A 9,941-nucleotide genomic window follows, 5' to 3' on the forward strand; every position below is an offset into this window, starting at 1 on the left:
TGATGACACCAAAGTCGGTGGTGTGGTAGACAGTGAGGAAGGGTGTCGTAGTTTGCAGGAAGACTTAGACAGGTTGCAAAGTTGGGCCGAGAGGTGGCGGATGGAGTTTAATGCGGAGAAGTGTGAGGTAATTCACTTTGGTAGGAATAACAGATGTGTTGAGTATAGGGCTAACGGGAGGACTTTGAATAGTGTGGAGGAGCAGAGGGATCTAGGTGTATGTGTGCATAGATCCCTGAAAGTTGGGAATCAAGTAGATAAGGTTGTTAAGAAGGCATATGGTGTCTTGGCGTTTATTGGTAGGGGGATTGAATTTAGGAGTCGTAGCGTTATGTTGCAACTGTACACAACTCTGGTGCGGCCGCACTTGGAGTACTGTGTGCAGTTCTGGTCCCCACATTACAGGAAGGATGTGGAGGCTTTGGAGAGGGTGCAGAGGAGGTTTACCAGGATGTTGCCTGGTATGGAGGGGAGATCCTATGAGGAGAGGCTGAGGGATTTGGGATTGTTTTCGCTGGAAAGGCGGCGGCTAAGAGGGGATCTTATTGAAACATATAAGATGATTAGAGGTTTAGATAGGGTGGATAGTGATAGCCTTTTTCCTCTGATGGAGAAATCCAGCATGAGGGGGCATGGCTTTAAATTGAGGGGGGGTAGTTATAGAACCGATGTCAGGGGTAGGTTCTTTACCCAGAGGGTGGTGAGGGATTGGAATGCCCTGCCAGCATCAGTAGTAAATGCGCCTAGTTTGGGGGCGTTTAAGAGATCCGTAGATAGGTTCATGGACGAAAAGAAATTGGTTTAGGTTGGAGGGTCACAGTTTTTTTTTTTTTAACTGGTCGGTGCAACATCGTGGGCCGAAGGGCCTGTTCTGCGCTGTAATGTTCTATGTTCTATGTTCTATGTTCTATGAGTCTCCATACACCAATGTCACCTCCTGGTTGGGCAGTGTTACGGTGCTGTCACAATGTTTATTCTTGTTGTTGTAATTAAAGCTATAATTCCCCTCAATCAAAAACACAGAGTGACTTAAGATGATTTATTACTGCAGATATAGGAGACTGACCAAATCTTTAAGACCAACCAAAGTTCTGAATTCAGAAATATACAAGCAATTATAGTTTCAGATTTGAGGACAAGTAATTGGCATATACAAATCAAAGTGTAAGAGATACCACTATCCACTCACAGTTATTGATTAAGGTTACATCATGAACACATGAGGATATTGTGTCCAGTTATAACTTGTGCATGTTATATCATCAAGGAATGATAGCTATATCTCTGACCAATGATATATCCACCTCCCTTCCCATTGTTCTAATGGGCAAACATGAGCTGCAGCTGCACATAGAAACATAGAAAAACTACAGCACAAACAGGCCCTTCGGCCCACAAGTTGTGCCGAACATATCCCTACCTTCTAGACCTACCTATAACCCTTAACGAGCAGTGCCTTAATAACCCATGCTGGAAAATGACACTCACAGCCATCAGAGTGACAGTGTTTCCCCTGCACTGACTGTGGAAAGATAGTAAAATAATTCAAAAACATGAAAATACATCTTGTCATCCATAGCAGGGAGAAGTCATAGACCTGAACCATGTGTGGACAAAGCTGGTCATCCAACCTCGTCCCAAGACATATCACAGAAGCACAGAGTTTTTTAGATTGCAGAAGGAGGCCATTTGGCTCATTGTGTCTGCACTGGCTCTCCAAACGAGTATTTTGACTTAATCCCACTCCCCTGCCTTTCCCCTCATAGCCCTCCACCTTCCTTCTATTCACATCATCATCCTCTTTAGAATGCCTCTTATGAACCTGCCTCTATCACACTTGAGGAACAATGTTCCATCGCACTGTCGATGACACTTCCCATTGTTTTGATGATATTCGAAGCGAGAGCGATAGTGGTGGGGGATGCATCAGTTAGAGGCACAGACAGGCGATTCTGTGGGTGCGAACGGGACTCCAGGATGGTAGTCTGCCTACCTGGTGCTGGGGTCACGGATGTCTCCGAGCGGATAGGAGGCATATTAAAAGGGGAAGATAAAGAAACGGATGTCATTATACACATTGGTGGAAATGACGTAGATAGGAAGAGTAGGGGGATCCTAAGAGAGCAATTCAGGGAGTTGGGAAATAGGTTAAAAAGTAGGGTCACTAGGGTGGCCATCTCTGGGCTGCTCCCAATGCCTCGTGCCAGTGAGGCTAAGAATAGGGAGTTGGTACAAATGAATGCCTGGCTAAAGGACTGGTCCAGGAGGGAGGGCTTCATTTTCATAGATCAATGGGAAGTTTTCAGGAGAGGATGGCACCTGTACAAGAGGGAGGGGTCACAACTAAGTTGGAAGGGCACAAATATCCTGGCTGGGAGCTTTGCTAGTGCAGTTTGGGGGGGTTTAAACTAGTATGGCAGGGGGGTGGGGATCAAAATATTAGGTCTACAAGTGTAGAGGCTGGGGACGAGTTTGGGGCTGGGACAAGGCTGGCAAAGAAGAAGAGCACTCTGGGGGAGGACGACCTCACTGGGCCTGGAGGTTTGGAGTGCTTATACTTCAATGCAAGGAGCGTAGCAGGTAAGACAGACGAACTTGGGGCCTTAATGCGCACGAGGAATTTGGATGTGGTTGCGGTGACAGAGACTTGGTTGAAAGAGGGACAGGACTGGCAGCTGAATATTCCAGGGTACAAGTGTTTTAGGCGAGACAGAGGAGGGGCCAAAAGAGGTGGGGGAGTAGCGGTATTAGTTGGAGAGCATATTACAGCGGTGCAGAGGGAGGACAATTCAGAGGGGTCGTGTAACGAGTCACTCTGGGTGGAGCTTAGAAACAGGAAAGGCGCAGTCACTATGTTGGGGGTGTACTACAGGCCCCCCAACAGCCCAAGGGAAGTGGAAGAATGGATATGTCAGGAGATACTGGATAGGTGCAGGAAAAATAGGGTTGTTGTAGTGGGAGACTTCAATTTCCCTGGTATAGACTGGAAATCGCTGAGGGCAGGGACTCTGGATGGGGAGGAATTTGTAAAATGTGTACAGGAGGGTTCGTTGGAACAATATGTAGACAGCCCGACTAGAGAGGGGGCTATACTGGACCTGGTACTGGGGAATGAGCCCGGTCAGGTCTTCAAAGTTTTGGTAGGGGAACATGTGGCGAATAGTGACCACAATTCTGTTAGCTTTAGGATAGTGATGGAAAAGGATGAGTGGTGTCCCAAGGGTAAGGTGTTGGATTGGGGGAAGGCTAACTTTAGTGGGATCAGGCAGAAATTGGCAGCTCTTGATTGGGAGAGGCTGTTTGAGGGTAAATCCACATCTGGTATGTGGCAGTCTTTTAAGGAACAGTTGTTAGGGCTACAGGACAAGCATGTGCCTGTAAAAAAGAAGGATAGGAAGGGTAGGATTAGAGAACCGTGGATAACCAGGGAAATTGAGGGACTGGTCAAAAAGAAAAGAGAGGCGTATGTTAGGTCCAAGCAGCTAAAAACGGAGGGAGCTCTGGAGGAGTACAAAGAAAGTAGGAAAGTACTCAAACGGGGAATTAGAAGAGCAAAAAGGGGTCACGAAATGTTCTTGGCAGACAGGATTAAGGAGAATCCCAAGGTATTTTATTCATACGTTAAGAACAAAAGGGTTGTTAGGGAAAAAATCGGACCTCTCAGGGACAAAAGTGGGGACTTATGCTTGGAGCCCAAAGAAGTAGGGGAGATCCTAAATGAATACTTTGCGTCGGTATTCACAAAGGAGAGGGATGTGTTGACTGGGAGTGTCTCGGATGGGAGTGTTGAACCGTTGGAGAAAATCTCCATTACAAAGGAGGAAGTGTTAGGTTTGTTAGAGAATATAAAGACTGACAAATCCCCAGGGCCTGATGGAATCTATCCAAGGCTGCTCAGGGAGACGAGAGGTGAAATCGTTGGGCCTCTGACGCAAATCTTTATCTCGTCACTGGACGCAGGTGAGGTCCCAGAGGATTGGAGGATAGCTAATGTGGTCCCGTTATTTAAGAAGGGTAGGAAGGATAACCCGGGTAATTATAGGCCGGTGAGCTTGACGTCCGTGGTGGGGAAGTTGTTGGAGAAGATTCTTAGAGATAGGATGTATGCGCATTTAGAAAGGAATAAACTCATTAACGATAGTCAGCATGGTTTTGTGAGAGGGAGGTCATGCCTCACTAACCTGGTGGTGTTTTTTGAAGAAGTGACCAGAATGGTTGACGAAGGAAGGGCCGTGGATGTTGTTTATATGGACTTTAGTAAAGCGTTTGACAAAGTCCCTCATGGTAGGTTGGTGAAAAAGGTTGGATCTCATGGGATAAAGGGGGAGGTGGCTAGATGGGTGGAGAACTGGCTTGGTCATAGAAGACAGAGGGTGGTAGTGGAAGGGTCTTGTTCCGGCTGGAGGCCTGTGACTAGTGGTGTTCCGCAGGGCTCTGTATTGGGACCTCTGCTGTTTGTGATTTATACAAATGATCTGGAAGAAGGAGTAACTGGGGTGATCAGTAAGTTTGCGGACGACACAAAACTGGCAGGACTTGCAGATAGTGAGGAACATTGTCAGAGGCTACAGAAGGATATAGATAGGCTGGAAATTTGGGCAAAGAAATGGCAGATGGAGTTCAATCCTGATCAATGCGAAGTGATGCATTTTGGTAGAAATAATGTAGGGAGGAGCTACACGATAAATGGAAGAACCATAAAGGGTGTAGAGACGCAGAGGGACCTGGGTGTGCAAGTCCACAGATCTTTGTAGGTGACGTCACAGGTGGAGAAGGTGGTGAAGAAGGCATATGGCATGCTTGCCTTTATAGGACGGGGCATAGAGTATAAAAGTTGGGGTCTGATGTTGCAGATGTATAGAACGTTGGTTCGGCCACATTTGGAATACTGCGTCCAGTTCTGGTCGCCACACTACCAGAAGGACGTGGAGGCTTTGGAGAGAGTACAGAGGAGGTTTACCAGGATGTTGCCTGGTATGGAGGGGCTTGGTTATGAGGAGAGATTGGGGAAACTGGGGTTGTTCTCCTTGGAAAGACGGAGGATGAGGGGAGACTTAATAGAGGTGTATAAAATTATGAAAGGCATAGATAGGGTGAACGGTGGGAAGCTTTTCCCCGGGTCGGTGGTGACGTTCACGAGGGGTCATAGGTTCAAGGTGAAGGGGGAGAGGTTTAACACAGATATCAGAAGGACATATTTTACACAGAGGGTCGTGGGGGCCTGGAATGTGTTGCCGGGCAAGGTGGTGGAGGCAGACACACTGGGAACGTTTAAGACTTATCTAGACAGCTATATGAACGGAGTGGGAATGGAGGGATACAAAAGAGTGGTCTAGTTTGGACCAGGGAGCGGCGCGGGCTAATTGTTCTTTGTTTCTCGTTTCAAGGCTTCATTCTATGATCATCTTGCTGGTGCCAGTACAGAGCGAGACTGCGGATAGTTGGGAACCTGTCTCGGGGGCAGGGAATTCAGATGGTGTTCGTAAAGCAGAAGTGGAAATGAATAGGGTTGGGAAGCATTTTCCGATCAGGGCCAGTGTGATCTCCTGGACTCGTTTCGATCGCCTCAGGGGGTCGGAGAGGAATTTCCCAGATTTTCTTTTCCCCATATTGGCCCTGGGGTTTTTCACTCTGGGTTTTCGCCTCTCCCTGGAGATCACATGGTCTGGAATGCGGGGGTGGGGGTGAGTTAATAGGTTGTGATGAACAAAGCATCGTAGCTGTGAGGGACAGCTCGGTGGATAGGATATTAGGATGTAGATAGGCTGGAAAATTGGGCGGGGATCCTGGATTCAGGATTCAATCCTGGACCGGGGAGCGGCGCGGGCTTGGAGGGCCGAAGGGCCTGTTCCTGTGCTGTATTGTTCTTTGTTCTTTGTTGTTCTTTGAGACTGATAGGTCAGTAATTAAGCCTATTCAAAGCTCTATTTCCTGAAGGACTGGACCCGAATGAGAGATTTGCACAATGTCTCTGACAATATTTCTCTTTTATTTATTTTGCAATGATACCATGGTCCTTGTGAAAAAATTCAATGAAGAAAATGTGATTGATTTGCAGAACGATGCTTGTCGAAGATTGCATTTTGACAATGGGGCAGCACGGTAGCACAGTGGTTAGCACTGCTGCTTCACAGCTCCAGGGACCTGGGTTCAATTCCCGGCTTGGGTCTCTGTCTGTGTGGAGTTTGCACATTCTCCTCGTGTCTGTGTGGGTTTCCTCCAGGTGCTCCGGTTTCCTCCCACAGTCCAAAGATGTGCGGGTTAGGTTGATTGGCCATGCTAAAAAATTGCCCTTAATGTTCTGAGATGCATAGGTTAGAGGGATTAGTGGGTAAATATGTAGGGATATGGGAGTAGGGCCTGGGTGGGATTGTGGTCGGTGCAGACTCGATGGGCCGAATGGCCTCTTTCTGTACTGTAGGATTTCTATGAATGTAATTTGTAATCACCAATTATAAACTAAATACAGAACACAAAAACCATACAATTTACTCAGGATGTGAGCTGGAGTTCATTCTACTTGTGGGAAATTGTCAGTTTATTGCAATGTTTACTTAATCTAATGATCACAGTAAAGTAATATTTAACTGTGTTCTTTACCTCCTCTTTGAATTTGCTCTGAGTCACTGCATAAGTAAAGTGTTGGTGCAGCAACTCAGGAAGTATGAATCCAAGTTCCTGCACAAAATATAGTGGATTCAATGACAAATTTATGAAAAACCACAATCGACTCAATATTGCGTGCAAAATAAATGTCATCCATAGCAGTACAAAGTTCCCCGATTTAAGAAACAGTAAAATAAAATATTTCCTTCCCTTCCCTACTTCTGGGTCACTGGCACGCTCCCCACTGCCATCAGCCCCAAGAACCATTCGGGCTCTTTTCGACACTAAGATGTGTTTGACGGTTAAAGCATTGAGAAGCAAAATGAGAGCAAACGGAATCCCTGGGTTCAGAATATAACGAAGGAATTCAATTGCTGTCCATACCCGGGATGTACTAACACTAATTGCTACTGTACAAAACCATGGCGAATTGAAGGCACTGTACCTTCGTGTATACAAGAAGTACCAGAAGGTGTTTTTAACACAGCTCAGCATGCACACTGTTCCAAGAACAATGCTGGTCGTTTTCTTCATGCAATATTTTGTTTTAAACTTGTCGCAACAGATGGCCACAAATCGATCAAAGGTGAAAGTGACAGTGAACCAGACAGAGCAATCCGTAGCTGCATACAGCACGATGGCATGGATGTTACGAGTTTTAATGTTCCGCATGAACTCAAACTGAGACAAGTAATGAATCTGTCTCTATATTAAATCAGTGATAATCAAAAGTAGATCTGCGGTTGTCATGCAGACGAGGTAACTGGTGACACATTTGGAGAGACCACACCTTCCTCGAGACAGGATCATGATGTTTGCTAATAGGAAGATATAAAAATACAAATAGCTTAGCCTTATAATAGGGTGGCACGGTGGCACAGTGGTTAGCACTGCTGCCTCACAGCGCCAGGGAACCGGGTTCGATTCCCTGCTTGGGTCACTGTCTGTGCGGAATCTGTACATTCTCCCCGTGTCTGCTTGATTTCCTCTGGATGCATGAATTAGCCCTACAGTCCCAAAAACTCACTGGTTAGGTGCATGGCCATACTAAATTCTCCGTCAGTGTACCCAAACAGACGCCGGAGTGTGGTGACTCGAGGTTTTTCACAGTAACTTCATTGCAGTGTCAATGTAAGCCTACTTGTGACATTAATGAATAAACTTTATTTTATCATGTGAGATTGGTAGCTAATCCAATCATTTACTTTTGAACTTTATCAGTCTGAGAGAAAAATTAGTGACTTAGAGTTTTACAGCATGGAAACAGGCTCTTCGGCCCAACTTGTCCATGCTGCCTAGATTTTTTTACCACTAAGCAAGTCCCAATTGCCCACATTCCACCCATATCCCTCTATACTGCAACTGTCTAAATGCTTTTTAAAAGACAAAATTGTACCTGCCTCTACTACTACCTCTGGCAGCTTGTTCCAGACACTCACCACCGTCTGAGTGAAAAGATTGCCCCTCTGGAGCCTTCTGTATCTTTCCCCTCTCACCTTAAACCTATGCCCTCTAGTTTTAGACTTCCCTACCTTTGGGAAAAGGTGTTGACTATCCACCTCATCTATGCCCCTCATTAATTTATAGACCTCTATAAGTTCACCCCAAAGCCTCCTACGTTCCAGGGGAATAAGTCCCAGTCTACTCAACCTCTCTTTATAACTAAAAGATCTCAGTCTATGCAACTTCTCCTTATAACTCAAAAAGTCTCAGTCTATCCAGCCTCTCCCCATAACTTAAACTATCAAGTCCCGGTAGCATCCTAGTAAATATTTACTGCACTCTTTCTAGTTTAATAATATCCTTTCTATAATAAGGTGAACAGAACTGTACACAGTATTCCAAGTGTGGCCTTACTAAGTCTTGTACAACTGTAATAACTCCTCGGTGGCGAATGTCCCGTCACCAAGTTACTTTATTTACACCATACATCTGTCCACAGCTAGTTCGGACAGGTGCGACCTGCTGAATGCAGGCTGGGAGTCTGACACACCTGCTTTAAATAGGGAGCATGGCGCTCAATTAGGACTCATCAGGTCCATCCTTTCTGGTACCAACTAATTAAACGATATCAAATTAACTGAGGGACAAAAATATGGTACGCTTCACGAATTTGCGTGTCATCCTTGCGCAGGGGCCATGCTAATCTTCTCTGTATCGTTCCAATTTTAGTATATGTGTTGCTGGAGCGAGCACACAGGACTCATCAGGTAGTTCATACCCTAGCAAGCCAACCTCATTAACCTGGCTGAAGTCATCACAACAACATCAACAAGACGTCCCAAAGAACAAAGAACAATACAGCACAGGAACAGGCCCTTCGGCCCTCCAAGCCCGCGCCGTTCCCTGGTCCAAACTAGACCATTCTTTTCTATTCCTCCATTCCCACTCTGTTCATGTGGCTATCTAGATAAGTCTTAAACGTTCCCAGTGTCCCCGCCTCCACCACCTTGCCCGGCAGCGCATTCCAGGCCCCCACCATCTTCTGTGTAAAATACGTCCTTCTAATGTCCGTGTTAAACCTTCCCCCCCTCACCTTGAACCTATGACCCCTCGTGAACGTCACCACCGACCTGGGAAAAAGCTTCCCACCGTTCACCCTATCCGTGCCTTTCATAATTTTATACACCTCTATTAGGTCACCCCTCATCCTCCGTCTTTCCAGTGAGAACAACCCCAGTTTACCCAATCTCTCCTCATAACTAAGCCCCTCCATACCAGGCAACATCCTGGTAAACCTCCCCTGCACTCTCTCTAAAGCCTCCACGTCCTTCTGGTAGTGCGGCGACCAGAACTGGGCGCAGTATTCCAAATGTAGCCAAACCAACGTTCTATACAACTGCAGCATCAGACCCCAACTTTTATACTCTATTCCCCATCCTATAAAGGCAAGCATGCCATATGCCTTCTTCACCACCTTCTCCACCTGAGACGTCACCTTCAAGGATCTGTGGACTTGCACACCCAGGTCCCTCTGCGTATCTACACCCTTTATGGTTCTGCCATTTATCATATAGCTCCCTCCTATATTAGCTCTACCAAAATGCATCACTTCGCATTTATCTGGATTGAGCTCCATCTGCCATTTCTTTGCCCAAATTTCCAGCCTATCTATATCCATCTGTAGCCTCTGACAATGTTCCTCACTATCTGCAAGTCCAGCCAATTTCGTGTCGTCCGCAAACTTACTGATCACCCTAGTTACACCTTCTTCCAGATTGTTTATATAAATCACAAACAGCAGAGGTCCCAATACAGAGCCCTGCGGAACACCACTAGTCACAGGCCTCCAGCCGGAAAGAGACCCTTCCACTACCACCCTCTGTCTTCTGTGA

The 9,941-nt window shown here is 46.3% G+C and overlaps 1 non-coding gene across 1 annotated transcript; it reads right to left on the reverse strand.

The window, feature by feature from the left end:
- Positions 1–8,695: 8,695 nt before the first annotated feature.
- Positions 8,696–8,802, reverse strand: LOC144486904 (U6 spliceosomal RNA). Its single transcript, XR_013496353.1, has one exon. It is a non-coding gene; the product is annotated as a U6 spliceosomal RNA (small nuclear RNA).
- Positions 8,803–9,941: the final 1,139 nt, after the last annotated feature.

This window comes from Mustelus asterias, unplaced genomic scaffold (genome assembly GCF_964213995.1).
Source record: "Mustelus asterias unplaced genomic scaffold, sMusAst1.hap1.1 HAP1_SCAFFOLD_511, whole genome shotgun sequence".
Classification (NCBI taxonomy): domain Eukaryota; kingdom Metazoa; phylum Chordata; class Chondrichthyes; order Carcharhiniformes; family Triakidae; genus Mustelus; species Mustelus asterias.